At 37.2% G+C, this 14,874-nt stretch overlaps 1 non-coding gene across 1 annotated transcript; it reads left to right on the top strand.

Annotated features, from left to right (window-relative positions):
• The first annotated feature begins 2,293 nt into the window (after window positions 1-2,293).
• Window positions 2,294-2,418, top strand: LOC133074887 (small nucleolar RNA SNORA25). The gene has a single exon (XR_009697286.1). It is a non-coding gene; the product is annotated as a small nucleolar RNA SNORA25 (small nucleolar RNA).
• Window positions 2,419-14,874: the final 12,456 nt, after the last annotated feature.

Below are 14,874 nucleotides of genomic sequence, written 5' to 3'. Positions count from 1 at the left end.
TAAACTCCTGCTGAAGAAAAGAACCAATAGTGTTTGTAAAACCACCGCAAAATAGAAATACTAAATAGAAAAAAAAAAATCTTATAATTTGGTACCATTTGTTAATGATTTTCTCTTCAATTTCCACAAGAAAAGAAATAATTTGATGCTAATTGTTTGAAAAGGTTGAGAGAGGTGTTAATGTCCAGTGTTAGTTAATTGTCTCTTGGTAAGAAAATCACTTTAGATAAGGGAGAAAACCTCATTGTAAAATTGTGTTGGATGAGAGGACAATTGTTCTATCAGGTTTAAGAGTTTTTGGCCTATGGAGATAGGATTCACTATTGCTATTTTAGATGAATTTCTTTTAATAGACTTCAGTAAGTTAACATAATCAGTATGCATCTTACAGCAAAAGACACACTTTCTTTGCTATAGTCTTTGGGGCATGGCTCTAGGGACCCCATTTCCATTTTTGAGTCAAACTAGCAGCAGTCTCTTTAGCTTTCCCCACTAATTTGCTAGAGTTAAGGCTATCCTTAAATCTATGGGCGATAATTTCTCAGGAAGGTAGAGGACCCTAAGACTAGTTAAGACTAACAATGGGAAATTCTACTTTTTGAGTTTCTTTCACCTTCCAAATTCACCATGCATATCTGTGTGGTCAAAATAAAATTCAAAATAGTCATTGAAAATTACTTTTACCTTTCATTGCAGATATCGCATGTTGCCTATCCTATGTCTACCCTTCTCTTCTTCATTCCTAGTGAAAATCAAATTTGTTCAGAGTGGCAGAGTACCCAATTAAAAATATTCACTTCCCTGGTCATCTTTGCGGCTAGCAGTGGCCAGGCAACCCAGTTCTGGTGGATAAAATATAAGTAAAGTCTACAAGATGGAGTTTCCAGAGAAGCTACTGTTTTCCTGTTTCAAAGGATCAGACTCAGTTGGTTTAGGACTACTGTATTCTCCATTTTTCTTTCCCCCAATCTTCCTGCCTAGAACATGGATTTGATGCCTGGAGGTACAGTATCCATCTTACAACCATGAGGACAAAAGCCACAAAGAAAGGATAGTAGAGTAGGATGCTAGAAGGAACTTGCTGACATCCTTGAGCAGCTGCACCAGCCCTAAACAGCTTGCTTCTATGAATGCCAAATAAAATGAATGCTGTCCAGTTAACATTTGTCCCATGGGACACTTATACTAAAAAACTGTTTATCTGAAATTCAAATGTAACTAGATGCCCTGTATGTTTATTTGTTAAAGCTGGCAACACTACCTGCTTCTAGACTCCCTGCTATTTGAAAATTAAATTCCTATTTGGTTAAGCTACTACTGTAGTCAAGTTTCTATTATATGCATCTGAAGTCAACCCCTGATTTTTTTTTTTAATAATTATTTGTTATAAATTATTTTAGACTTTTCCTTAAAGCCCTAACTTTTAGATTAACTATTTGGAATTATAAGCTACATAATATTTTCTTTCTTAGAAAATGCAATCCAGATATAGCAATTGTTAAATTAATTAAAAAGGAGTTCATTAAACTGAGATGGTTCTAATGTGTTAGTGGCATTACATAAGCAAACCAAACCCAATCTTGTAAATTTCTCAAGGTTAAGAAATTAAAATCTAAGGACAACCGATCACAAACAGCCAATAAGGTTTTCCCAAGTAAAGTGAATGCTTAAGCTATAGCCCATCAAATAATCTCCTTGCCTTGCTTCCTTCTTCTCTGTAAAATCTTTCCCCTAGCTCCTGTTGGTGGAGCACTTTCCAGTTTGGTGATTTGATTTAAACTGATTTTTGCTCAAATAAACTCTTAAAATTTTTAATATGCCTCAATTTATCTTTTAACAGTTCAAATGATTGGGTATTTGTTCTACCAGAAGTTGGCACTTGAAACTTAATAGCATTAATAAACAGAATTCAAATTTGTTTTCCATATGATTCATCAAAAGAAGCAAAAAGATTTAAGGCAATAATCCCAACATCAAAACACAACATAGGGACTTCCCTGGTGGCACACTGGTTAAGAATCCGCCTGCCAATGCAGGGGACACGGGTTCGGTCCCTGGTCTGGGAAGATCCCACGTGCCGCAGAGCAACTAAGCCTGTGCGCCACAACTACTGACCCCGCGTGCCACAACTACTTAAGCCTGTGCGCCTAGAGCCCGTGCTCTGCAACCAGAAGCCACCACAATGAGAAGCCCCCGAAATGCAATGAAGAGTAGCCCCCACTCGCTGCAACTAGAGAAAGCCCGCACGCAGCAACGAACACCCAACACAGAAAAAAAAAAAAAAAAAATACATAGGTCACTTCAAAAAGGGCTTGTGGGACCAAAACCAGGAGCTCTTAAATGTTGCAACCAAAGACTGAAGTTCTCCAAAGGTTGTGATCACTCAATTGTGCTGTGTTTTCCTGAGGAGATAGAAGCCTTAGCCACTCATATCCATGATTGGTGATGTGGGGAGGTAAATAAAGTCTCCCAAGTTTAACCAAAACTAACAATCAAACAAACAAAAACTTATATACATGAAATGTAAGTAACTTAGTAAATTCAAAGGGAACTATTATTCATGGAATAACTGATATATTTGTAGATTTACTTATATTCTTTACTGTACCTATAATACCAAATGACTCAAATTATTGAAGATAAACTAATTCAATTGAATTATTGACTACTGTACTTATCACTATGCATAAGAAAGTGTAGAGCATAAAGAAGTAGAAAATAATATGGTTTTTATCCTCAAAGAGTTACCATATTTTGGGGCTTCCCTGGTGGCGCAGTGGTTAAGAGTCTGCCTGTCAATGCAGGGGACACGGGTTCGTGCCCTGGTCTGGGAAGATCCCACATGCCGCGGAGCAACTAGGCCCGTGAGCCACAACTACTGAGCCTGTGCTCCGCAATGGGAGAGGCCGTGACAGTGAGAGGCCCACGCACCGCGATGAAGAGTGGCCCCCGCTCGCCGCAACTGGAGAAAGTCCTCGCGCAGAAACGAAAACCCAACACAGCCAAAAATAAATAAATAAATAAATAAATTTATTAAAAAAAAAAAAAAAGAGTTACCATATTTTGAAGAAGATAAAACTTACAGGGGTCAAATACTTAAAGATGAAACATGGAAGAATAATATAAAAAGATAAATTATAGTTAAAATGGAGGGGAAATGGGAGGAAATGCATCAAAAGGCTAATGGTGGTTATCTCTAAGGGATGAAGATTATGGATGTTAATTATTATTTACTTTATGATTTTATGTATTCCTAATTGTCTGAAATGAACATGTATTGATTGTAAGATTAGAAAGAAAACAATGTGTCTTAAAAAATGAAAAAAATTAATAAAATGAAATGAAATATAAAGAAATACCAAAATATACAATGCATATAATGGACTGCTAGGACAGAATATTGGGGCAGATTTCATGGAGGAGGTGGGATTTGTGATGGACCTTGAGATTTGCCTGACTCATGTCTGTGATATCTACATAGCATCTCTAATTTAGGAATCTGATTTAATTCCACAGGACACCTACCACTAATGTCTAATGCTATGGGGATGGTGTCACCTCCATGTGAATGGTGTCCCCTGAAGCTGTGCAAGGAGGCAGCACTGTCAATCATTCTATAGCATATCAGGGCTTGCAAGTTCAGGGTCTGATCTGTTTAAAAGTAGTTTATGGAAGTCATAAATATAAAGCACCAATAAATTTGTCATTTCCATGAGTATCCCTGCTGTACACTGTTCCCTTGTTCTCCAGTTTTAAATAGTTCCCAAATTTTCATGTACCAGCTACAAGTTTAAGTTCTCTCTTGCAGCTATTTATATCATACTGCTTGTGTAAAATAAGACTCCTCATTCATAAAATGAGGATGATTAACAAAACCTTGTCCTACTTACCTGAAAATAGTTTCCTATCTGCAAAATGGGGCTAATAATACCTACCCTATTGATTTCACAGGGCTGTTACAAGCATCAGAAGGGATACCACGTAAAAGCAGGTTGAAACTCAAAAGTGTTACACAGATCAGAGGCATCCCTATAGCTCTGCCTAGCACTGGAACCAAATCATTTGTGAGACAAGCACCAAGCTGTCCACTACAATATGCTTGACCATGAAGGGGTATGATATTTACTAGTCTGTGGACCTGCAAAAACGTTTGTGCTACATTTTGTGTTTACTGTTTTTATGAATAGCTATTTTTAAAGGAGCTGGCAAAAGCCTGTGCAACTAGTGTGACTACTTACAAGCCTGCCCATAAGTGGTCTAGTGTTTAAACCAAGAAGGTGAATTCTATTTCTCCTCTCTTATTCTGCTCATTTTCCCATTTCTTTCCACAAAGGGTGACATTGTTCAGAGCAGAATTGTAGATAGAGTACTTTTCTAGTAGATACTTTCTTTTTACCTCTTAGGCTGACTCCAGTTTGAATGCATTTGGTATGATCATTGGAATTTTCTTCCCAGAAGTGAAAGGGGTATTGTAATACTATTCTGGGGGATGAAATGCATTCTATTGCAGGAACCAGAAACCTGGGTTCTAGTACTAGCTTTTGAGTGAGTTTAGGTCAATCACCCCTCTCTCTGGGGCTTTAGTCCCCCCCTCTATAAAATTATCTAAAAATTTTTCACATGGTTAATTTTTTTCTATAATGTAGTTGATTTGGGGGGGCAGGGAACAGCTTTATTGAGATATAATTTACATACCATACAATTCACCCATTTAAAGTGTATAGTTCAGTGGTTTTTAGGATATTCACAGATATGTGCAGTCATCACCACAGTCAATTTTAGAACATTTTCATCTCAAGGAGAAACCCCTATCACTCATCTACCCCTGCAAACTCCTCACCCCTACACTCCAAGTAACCACTAATCAACTTTCCATCTCCATAGATTTCCTATTCTGAACTTTCATATAAGTGGAATCATATAATATGTAGTCTTTTGTGATTGGTTTCTTTCAGGTAGCATAATGTTTTCAAGATTCATCCATATTGTTGAATATATCAGTACTTCATTCCTTTTTTATTGCCAAATAATATTCCATTGTATGGATAGATCACATTTGTTTATTCATTTGTCTGTTGATGGACATTTGGGTTGTTTTCACTTTTTGGTTATTATAAATAATGCTGCTATGAAATTATATACAAGTTTCTGTGTAGGCGTGTTTTTGTTTCTCTTGGTGAAATTCTATGTTTAATTGTTTGAGGAACTCCCAGACTGTTTTCCAAAGTAGATGGACCATTTTACATTCTCATAAGCAGTATATGAGGGTTCCACTTTCTCATCATCTTCACCAATACTTGTTAGTATCTGGCTTTTTTATTTCTAGCTATCTTAGTGGGTGTGAAGTGGTATCTCATTGTGATTTTGACCTGTATATCCTTGATAACTAATGATGTTGAGTATCTTTTCATATTCTTATTGGCCATTTGTGTATCTTCTTTGGAGAAATGCCTTTTCAGATACTTTCCCATTAATGTAATTATTTTTTAGAGAATAAGTAACAGGAGAGAGAAAACTATCTCATTGACAGATCTTTTAGTGCTTGAAAACAAAAATATAATTAGCTAAGCTAACTTTAAAGTCTTTAAACTTTTGACCTGAAGTTTGTTTTTAAGCATATTAGAAAATCTAAATTAGTCCTAAATCATATTGTTTTCCCATTATGTGATTTTTATAGTAGTTGCCCTATTAAAAAGGCATATATCATAATCAGTGTTCTACTCCAGCATTCTGTTTCAGATGTTAAAGATTCTTTGTGAGGAAATATGGTTATTTTCTGTGACGGTGGTTCTCAAACTGTGGTCTGCCTACCCCCTTGGGGTCACCAAAACCGTTTCATGAGGTCCACAAGGTCAAAACTATCTTCCTAATAACACTAACTATTATTTACCTTTTTCATTATGTCGACATTTGCACTGATGCTACAAAAGCAATGGTGGGTAAAACTCCTGGTGCCTTAACATAAATGAAAGCATTTGCACCAAACTGTAATAATAGCCATTATATTGTTCTCTGCCAAGCACTAGCAGTAAACAAACAAAAAAATAAATTAAATTTCAGATGCCATTTTGACTTAAGAATGTTCTTGATGAAAATTAAACATCTCAATTTTATTCAGTCTTGACCCTTGAGTAGATGTCTTTTTAATATCTGTGATGAAATGGGAAGTACACATAAAGCCCTTGTGCGGCATACTGAAATAGGGGGCTATGAGGAAAAGCACTTGTTCCTTGAGTTACAAGCTGAATTAACTGCTTTTTTCATGGAACACCATTTTGACTTAAAAGAATGACTGGTAAACAAATTATAGCTATTCAAACTTGGGTATTTGGTAGACATTTTCTCAAAAATGAATGAAGTGGGTCTGTCACTTCAAGGAAAACAACTGACAGTATTTGTTGCCAGTGATAAATTTGAACTTTCAAGCTTTAGGAACCTTGTATCTGACACTGTGAACTTGACAGCTTCCCAATGTTTAAAGACCTTGCCAATGAGATCAGTGGTAATATTAAAGAATGTGATTTTTTTTTTTTTTGGTTTGTATAATATGTGTCAACATTTGGAAGATCTGCATAACTCCACGGAAGTTATCATTCAATATCTTCTGAATGATAATGCATGATGTTATAAAATCATGCATAGGTAAAATGTCCATTCTAAGTGTGAGATAGATAAATTGATTTTAATATAACAGCATATGAAAAGGTCAGCTTTTAGATTCCAACTAACCTTTAAGAAACTACAACTTGTCAAGTTTTGGTGTACTGTCAAAGACTGTCCATAATCATCTGAAAAGACTGTTAAAAATTCTCTTCCTTTCCCAACTACCTGTGTGAGGTTAGATTTTCTTCATGTGTTTCAACCCAAACAACATATGGCAACAAACTGAATGCAAATATGAGAAGCAAATACGAGAATCTGTTTTTTATTAAGCATGACATTATGGAAATCAGCCAAACAAATAAAAAAACAAATCAAATGTCACTTTTCTCACTGGATTTTTTTTTTTGGAAATAATTATTTTTCATAAAATATATTTTGTTAACATATAATGGGTTTATTACATTTTAAATGAATGAATAAATATTTTTAAATTCTCCATTTTAATTTCTTAGCTCTCCTTAGTAGCTCAATAGAGATCTAAACCCCCATGGCCCTTAACTTTTTCTTCAGTAACACATTTGAGGAAAATACCATAAACCCTTCTGTAATGGCGGCTATTATGCAAGGAACAGTGTCATCTTAGTCTTTACTGTATTCCATGCACACAACACAAAGCCTAGCACATAGTAGTTACTCAACAAATACTTTGCTGAATTGAATTGATTGGAATTATGGCATTGATCTTCAGCTTACACTGTGCTTACTCATGTCTTGGAGTACATCGTTTTTCAGAGCAAGGATTTAATTTTGTTACAAAGCAAAATAACCACTCTTCAAAGGCATCAAAGAGGTAAACTTGACTCAATCACTGCCTGTTAGACATAAGGGGGAAAAAAGCAAATTCCAAAATTCAACTATGAAATTCATTCACTAAATTTTTTTTTTGCTTGAAATTGTCAACGGCTATAAGTGCTGCGCCAGAAAGACTAGAGACAGGCTGCCTAGGTTCAAATTCTGGCTCTACTTTTTACCATCTTCGTAAATGGACAAGTCTTTAACCCACCTGTGCCTCAGTCTCCTCATCTGTAAAATGGGATATTAATAGTTTTGTAGAGTTATTTTGTAGGGTTATTTTGAGAATATAATGAGTTAATATATATAACTCATTTAGAGTTTTATGTATTAGAATAGTGAATTTAGAACAGTGCTTGGCACTTGGGTTATCAATAAATTTTCCCTGTATTCCATAAAATATGGGACATTCATAAAATATTTATGTTGACATGGTATATAATTATTCGTAGTGTGTAAAAGTACTTTGAAATTTTTAAAAAACCATTACATACATAGAAGATAATATTTGTATGATACACTCGGTGAACAGAGGGGGCTGCTCATGACCTAAGTTGAGTAGTCTAGAGATTCCTACCTCCCAGGACCTGCCTAGCTATCTCAAGGATGAGTGAACAATATCTTGGTACCACGTAACTCATTCACAGGTTGTAACATTCTGCACAGCACATATACACATACCCACACCTACGCCAACACACATCCTCATATATAAACATAAATTTGTATGTTCAAAACAAACACATCTTCATTCCTGTTCCCAGGAAAACTGTTTTGATCACAATAAGCTATTCCATGCTGTGATGACAAAGTAAATCCCAAAACTGCAGTGACTGTTAGAGGCTGAATTGTGTCCTCCTCCTAAATCATATTTGAAGTTCCAACCTACAGTATTTGGAGATAAGTATTTAAAGATAAGTAATTAAGTTAATATGGGGCTTTTAGCATGGGGCCCTAATCCAATATGACTAGTGTCCTTAGAAGAGGAAGGGACAGCAGGGATGTGCCCACACAGACACAAGGTCATGTGAGAACTCAGCAAGAAGGTGGCCATCTGCAAGCTAGGGAGAGAGGTCTCAGAAGACACCAAACCTGCCAGGTACCTTAGCTTAGATTTCTATGCTCCAGAACTATGAAAAAATAAATTTCTATAGTATAAACCACCCAGTCTGTGGTGTTTTGTTATGGCAGCCCTAGCAAACTGATATAGTGACTTAACACAATAAAAAGTCTATTTCTGGGGACTCCCTTGGTGGTCCAGTGATAAAGAATCTGCCTTCCAATGCAGGGGACGCAGGTTCCATCCCTGATTGGGGAACTAAGGTCCCACATGCCGTGGGGCAACTAAGCCCACGCACCACAACTAGAGAGAGAAAACCTGCACTCCACAACTAGAGAGAAGCCCGCAAGCCGCAACGAAAGATCCCACATGCCCCAACTAAGACCCAACGCAGCCAAAAAAAAAAAAAAAAGTTTATTTCTTACTCAAACTTCAAAGAAGGTTGATGAAGCTCTCCTCCATTTGGTGACTCAGGAAACCAGGCTCCATCTCTTGTGACACCGCCATCTCAGTAAGTGGTTCAATCCCCACTACTCCCCGTTGCAGAACAGAAGGAACCTATACACATCATTTGTGCTCACAGGCTCCTGGGAGGGACTAGCCACATGGCCATAACCTGACAACAAAAGGAAGCTGGGAAATATAGGGAAGCATATAGAATATAGGGTGAACACTATTTCTCTGCCACAAAACTAATTTATTTTGGGATCTGGTTAAAACAAATATAGTTCCCCAATGATCCAGATTGTCTCTCTCTTTTTTTTTTTTTTTGGCCGGGCCATGCGTCTTGCAGGATCTTAGTTCCCCAACGGGGGGATTGAACCCGGGCCATGGCAGTGAAAGCACCGAGTCCTAACCACTAGACCACCAGGGAATTCCCCAGATTGTCTCTTAATCAGAGTAGTAACAGATCTATTTGTCCCCCGTGGAATACAGGGTTTTATTAGTATTTAATTACAAGTAAATGTGAATTCTTTCCATTGTTTAAAAAAATACATGCTGATTTGTTTCCTTGTGTTACTTTAACCCTCTTGAGATTTCTTTTATGGTTTTGCTTTCATCATTGAGCATGTATTACTTTACACTTCTGTTAAAATATAATTTCCAATGAAAATAATCTCTTGACCATCCTTAGGGAATATTAAGGAAAATTGAAAAACTCACTACTTGAATTCATATTCAAGAACACTTCTGGTATCAAATCCCAACTCTACAGACTATCCCTCAAGACCCTCCCTGAATAATCATCCCACCCCTTCCAACACACACACACACACAAACACACACTTCTTTAGCTCGTTGTCTTCTTTGAAAACAGGTTTTCTTGCTTCCACCAAAACTAATTTCAATTCAAAACAAATTAATATCCATTTATTGACATACTATATCATTTGTTGTCAGCCACTTGATAAACTGTTAGCAATAATTATGTTCCAGATTCTCTGAAACAGTAATAATTTTAAATGCTGTAGTTTTTTTAAATCAAATCACAGATTGTCATCTTCGTTTTTATCCATGATCATCCTGCCTGGGAGAGCTTCCCCTCTTGAGTCTACCTTATCTACCAATGAAAAGTTGAGGACAACATAAATTTCTAGTAATAAGGTCATACATAGCTAAGTAAGCTATAATATACTGAGATTAGGTGGCTAATGAAAATGCCAGCAAGTAGACTCAATCAACATATATAAATAGATATAATAACAATATTATATAGGGTTTATTGACTGCTTACTATATGCATGGTGCTACATGATTTTATATCCACTACCTTATTTATTTCAGGCCATAATCCTATGAAATAGGTAAAATTATAATGCCCAATTAACAGATGAAGAAACTGAGGCTTAGAGAGGTAATTTGCCAGGTTCAAACAGCTGAAAAACAATACTGAACCCAGAACTGACTCAATCACAATGCTATTCTCTCCTATAGATATAAGAATAATGTAAAATTTTAGAAACTAGAGGATAAAAAACCCTAGATATGTATAGTGGTTGCTGCCAACTGAGCTCAAATGTATATCCATTGAAAATATGATTTTTTAATTAAAAATTGGGAAAGTACAGGACCTACTGTATAGCACAGGGAACTCTACTCAATATTCTGTAATAACCTATATGGGAAAAGAATCTGGAAATGAACGGATATATGTATATATATAACTGAATTACTTTGCTGTACATCTGAAACTAACCCAATATTGTAAATCAGCTATACTCCAATATAAAATAAAAATTAAATTAAAAATAAAAATTGTTCAGATAAAAAAACTGGGGAAGTACAGAAAAATATGAAACAGGGAAGAACCTACCCATTATTCTACCATCCTAAACCAACAAGTTAATAATTTGGTATATTTCCTTCCTATGTATCTTCTATGTGTACACGTACACAATTTTGCCTTCTGCATTGTTTCCACTTATTATAACATAAGCCTTTCTCCATTAACTTAAAAGCAGCTTGAAGTTTTGTAAGTTAGTATTAGTTTGTGTTAGTTAGGATAAACTTCAGCTGTGAATGAAGGAAAGCCCCAAACACCAGTGCATTAAAGTTTATTTGTGCCTCAAATAAACATTGGCAATTTAGGGCTGGCATGATGGCATCATGGGACCATCAGGAGCCAAGCTCCTTGAATTTTGCTTCTTCTCCAGCCTCAATATGCAGCTTCTACACTATGACCCAAGCTGACTTGTCTATCCCCAATTACCAAAGTCCCAGTCCATCAGCAGAAAGGAGAAAATGGAAGGAAGTAGCAGGCTACCTCTTTTTAAGAATGCTTCCTGGAATTTTCTCACACTATATTTATGCATATACCATTAGCCAGAACTCAGGTACACGGTCACATCTAACAGTGAGGGAGGCTGGGAAATGCAGTCTTTTTTCCAGGTGGCAACATACTTGGCTTAAAATTAGGGGTTCTACCACTGTAGAATAAGGAGAGACTGGATTCTGGAGAACAACTAGCAGTCTCCTTGTAGCTGAGTTCTTTTTTCTTTCTATAAAAATTAAATGGATTTTTTAGTTTATTTATAATCCTCAGTATATTGTAAGCTCTTTCAAAACACTATCTCTTGAATTAGAAGGTATATGCACTCTCTATTTTTTGCATTCCTCTTCCCTCCCCAATATCTAATAAAATACTTGACATACAACAGAAACTCAGAAACAATCTAGGTTTTTTTCTTACTATAAAGAGAATAATATTTTTTTTCACTACCTAGTATGTCTTACACATTTTATTTCATTACATCCCATTTTCCCTCTATGAGTACATGTATTATTCCCTCTGGGCATATGTAGAAAGTCTTCTCTGACTTACATAATAAGGAAGGAGACTCAGAGAAAAACAATTTGCCTGAAGTTATACAGCTAGTATTTGGCAGGACTGTCCAACTCCCAGATTCCTCTATGCTTTCTATAGCACAGGGCATCCAAACTCAGACATCATCAGGAAGAAAAAAACAGTTCAGAGAAGCAGGAATTTTTATCCATAACAGGGCAATCTATCAGTGATAGCTATTGGAATCATTGATGCTATGAGTCACAACCAATGACTATCTACCAGAGAAAAGCAAAATTCCTTGAGTTTGAAAAGCTCTTTTAATTTTTTGCTCTATATCAGATTATGTTTTCTTTCTTTGTCTTTTTTTAATCAATTTTCCCAGACATGATTGTCTGGATTAATCATACTCCCAGGTTTTTAAAATTTTTATCTTTTTTATGGTAATTATGTTTTCTTAATAAGATCTTAAAATTGTGCATTTATTTATTCACACATTCACAAATACTTATTAGGGACCACTAACTACATTCCCAGGACTCTGGCTCTGGGGACACAGGTGAAAGAAACAGCACTTATTTGTAAACAGCTCACCTGGCAGTGAAATAGACAAGTAACCAGCAGCAACAATAATAAATTGCACTTGTATGCCTTAAGGGCAATACAGAGGTTAGCTCTTCAGCCAGCCTAGGGGCGTCAAGGAAGGTTTGCCATAGGTGACTCTTAAGGAAGATTTAAAACTAATTTAGAAGCAGAGTCCAAACTCAGCCAGGCAAAAAAAACTGTGTGTGTGTGTGTGTGTGTGTGTCACACAGCACAAGGTAAAGGCATGTAGGGGAGAGAATGTGGGACACTGAACAAGTAGTTGGCAAATGCTCCTGGCAGTTACCGAATTCTTCATGTTGCCTGAGAATCAACCCAGAGTTTAACAATGCATATTTCTGGCCCCGTACCTCACGGTTTCTGATTCTATAGACCTCAGACAGGACCCAGGATTTTTTTTGGTCGCACCACGCAGCTTGCAGGATCTTACTTCCCCAAGCAAAGATGGAACCCTCACCCTCAGCAGTGAAAGCGCGGAGTCCTAACCAGGGAATTCCCAATAAGTGGTGATTTTCTTGGGGATGGTGCAAGGACAGCATTTTGAGAAACACTGAAGAAGTAAAGGATGTGGGTGAAGGCAGGAGGTAAGGCTAGTAAAGCAGGCAAAGATACAACCCGTCTGGCTCAGGAGTTTGAAGTATACTCTGGCGGCGGGACAGAACATTTTAAGCAAAACAGTGAATGACGTGACTAGATTGTTGTTTTAGAAAAATAATTCCAGGTCTAGTTTTCAGGAAAGACCGTCTGGGAGACTGGGGACCTTAACCAAGGCAGTGAGGATAAAGATGGAGAAATGAGAATGTTTTTGAAAGATATTTTGGAGGTAGAACATCCTGGATTTGAACTTGAATGTGGTGGGGGGGAGGGGTGACTGAGTAGGCAGAGTTTAGGATATTTTCTGAATTACTGCAAAACTGGAAAATGGGTAGACAGATCAGTCTAAAAATAAAAAGACAATTACAGCATGAGGCTGAGAAAGTCCAGTAAAAATACTGCTAGTAAATTTTAAAATCTTTTTTATCTGAAAAAAAATTTAAACCTGTGTTTGATTTAGTTTCTGAAACTTAACAAATAAAATTACCATTGAATGTCATGCGAGTTTCCTAAAACCAGGCATTATAACCTCAGGTTAAACACTGGTCCCAAGCAAAACTCTTCTATTTCAGGCATTGTCTGATCACTCCTTCTGGCACTATAGGGCACCTCAAAAGAGGATCATTCTTCCTTTCCTACCTATAGGGGAATGAAGGAGAAATTAATTCTCTGTCCTGGAGCAGACGTTTTCTTCCTGAACTATGTAAGAACGTTGCTAACTCGTTACAGAATCAGTCCACAGGTGTATAAAATGTGCTGGGTGCTTTTAAAATTTGTTATTTACATTAGTGGGTCATGCATAAAGGTACTGATAAAAGGATAAAATCCACTCATATTAGAAATACATATGCATGAGAGAGTTTCTCAGAAATAAAGGATATTGCTGGACTTCCCTGGTGGCGCAGTGGTTAAGAATCCACCTGCCAATGCAGGGGACACAGGTTCGAGCCCTGATCTGGGAAGATCCCACATGCCACGGAGCAGTTAAGCCCGTGCGCCACAACTACTGAACCTGTGCTCTAGAGCCCGTGAGCCACAACTACTGAGCCCACGCACCACAACTACTGAAGCCCACGTGCCCAGAGCCCATGCTCCGCAACAAGAGAAGACACGGCAATGAGAAGCCCGCACACCACAACGAAGAGTAGCCCCCGCTCGCCGCCAACTAGAGAAAGCCCGCACGCAGCAATGAAGACCCAACACAGCCAAAAATAAAAAATAAAATAAATAAATTTATAGAAAAAAAAATAAAGGATATTGCTCCTGGAAGCTGGTAAGACTGCCTTCATGTGATTACCTAAGAAAAGAACGTTGTATCAATAATTTTCAAGTCAGGGCTTACCACCCTGCCATGGTCACAGCCTCAGCAGCCAACAGGGACTGGATGAAGTGATGTTTATGGAGTAATAACTGGCACTAAGAATAAAACAGACTCATAACTCATAGAAGGGTCTCAATTATACCTTTATGAGTCAGACTAGTCATTCTGGTTTGCCCATTATATAGCGATAGGACCTGGTCAGGCTGGCAGTCCATACAGGAGATCCGTAACCTTGATCCTAGCAGCTGAATGTTGTCTCAGGTTCTTACTTATTGAGAGAAAACGATAGCTACTTGCTCTTTCTCAAGAACAATTCATTTGCTTTTGTTGGTAGAAAATTCTTGACAATCAGACTTGCCTACCACCTCCTCCTATGCTCCCATACTCTTAGAAGCAGAACCATGAAGACTGGATTCCTTGCCATCAAGGAGCTTACCATCTAGGGACATAAAAAGGTCATGTACACAAAGTGCCAGGCAATACTGTGATATCTAACTCCGAAATGATAAAAACAAAGTCCATTAGGACTAAAGAGGAGAAAAGGATCACTCTGGGGTG

This window comes from Eubalaena glacialis, chromosome 14, assembly GCF_028564815.1.
Source record: "Eubalaena glacialis isolate mEubGla1 chromosome 14, mEubGla1.1.hap2.+ XY, whole genome shotgun sequence".
NCBI classification, from domain to species: Eukaryota; Metazoa; Chordata; class Mammalia; order Artiodactyla; family Balaenidae; genus Eubalaena; species Eubalaena glacialis.
Note: the sequence above shows the minus strand (reverse complement) of the source record. Positions and strands in the feature narration are given on the sequence as shown.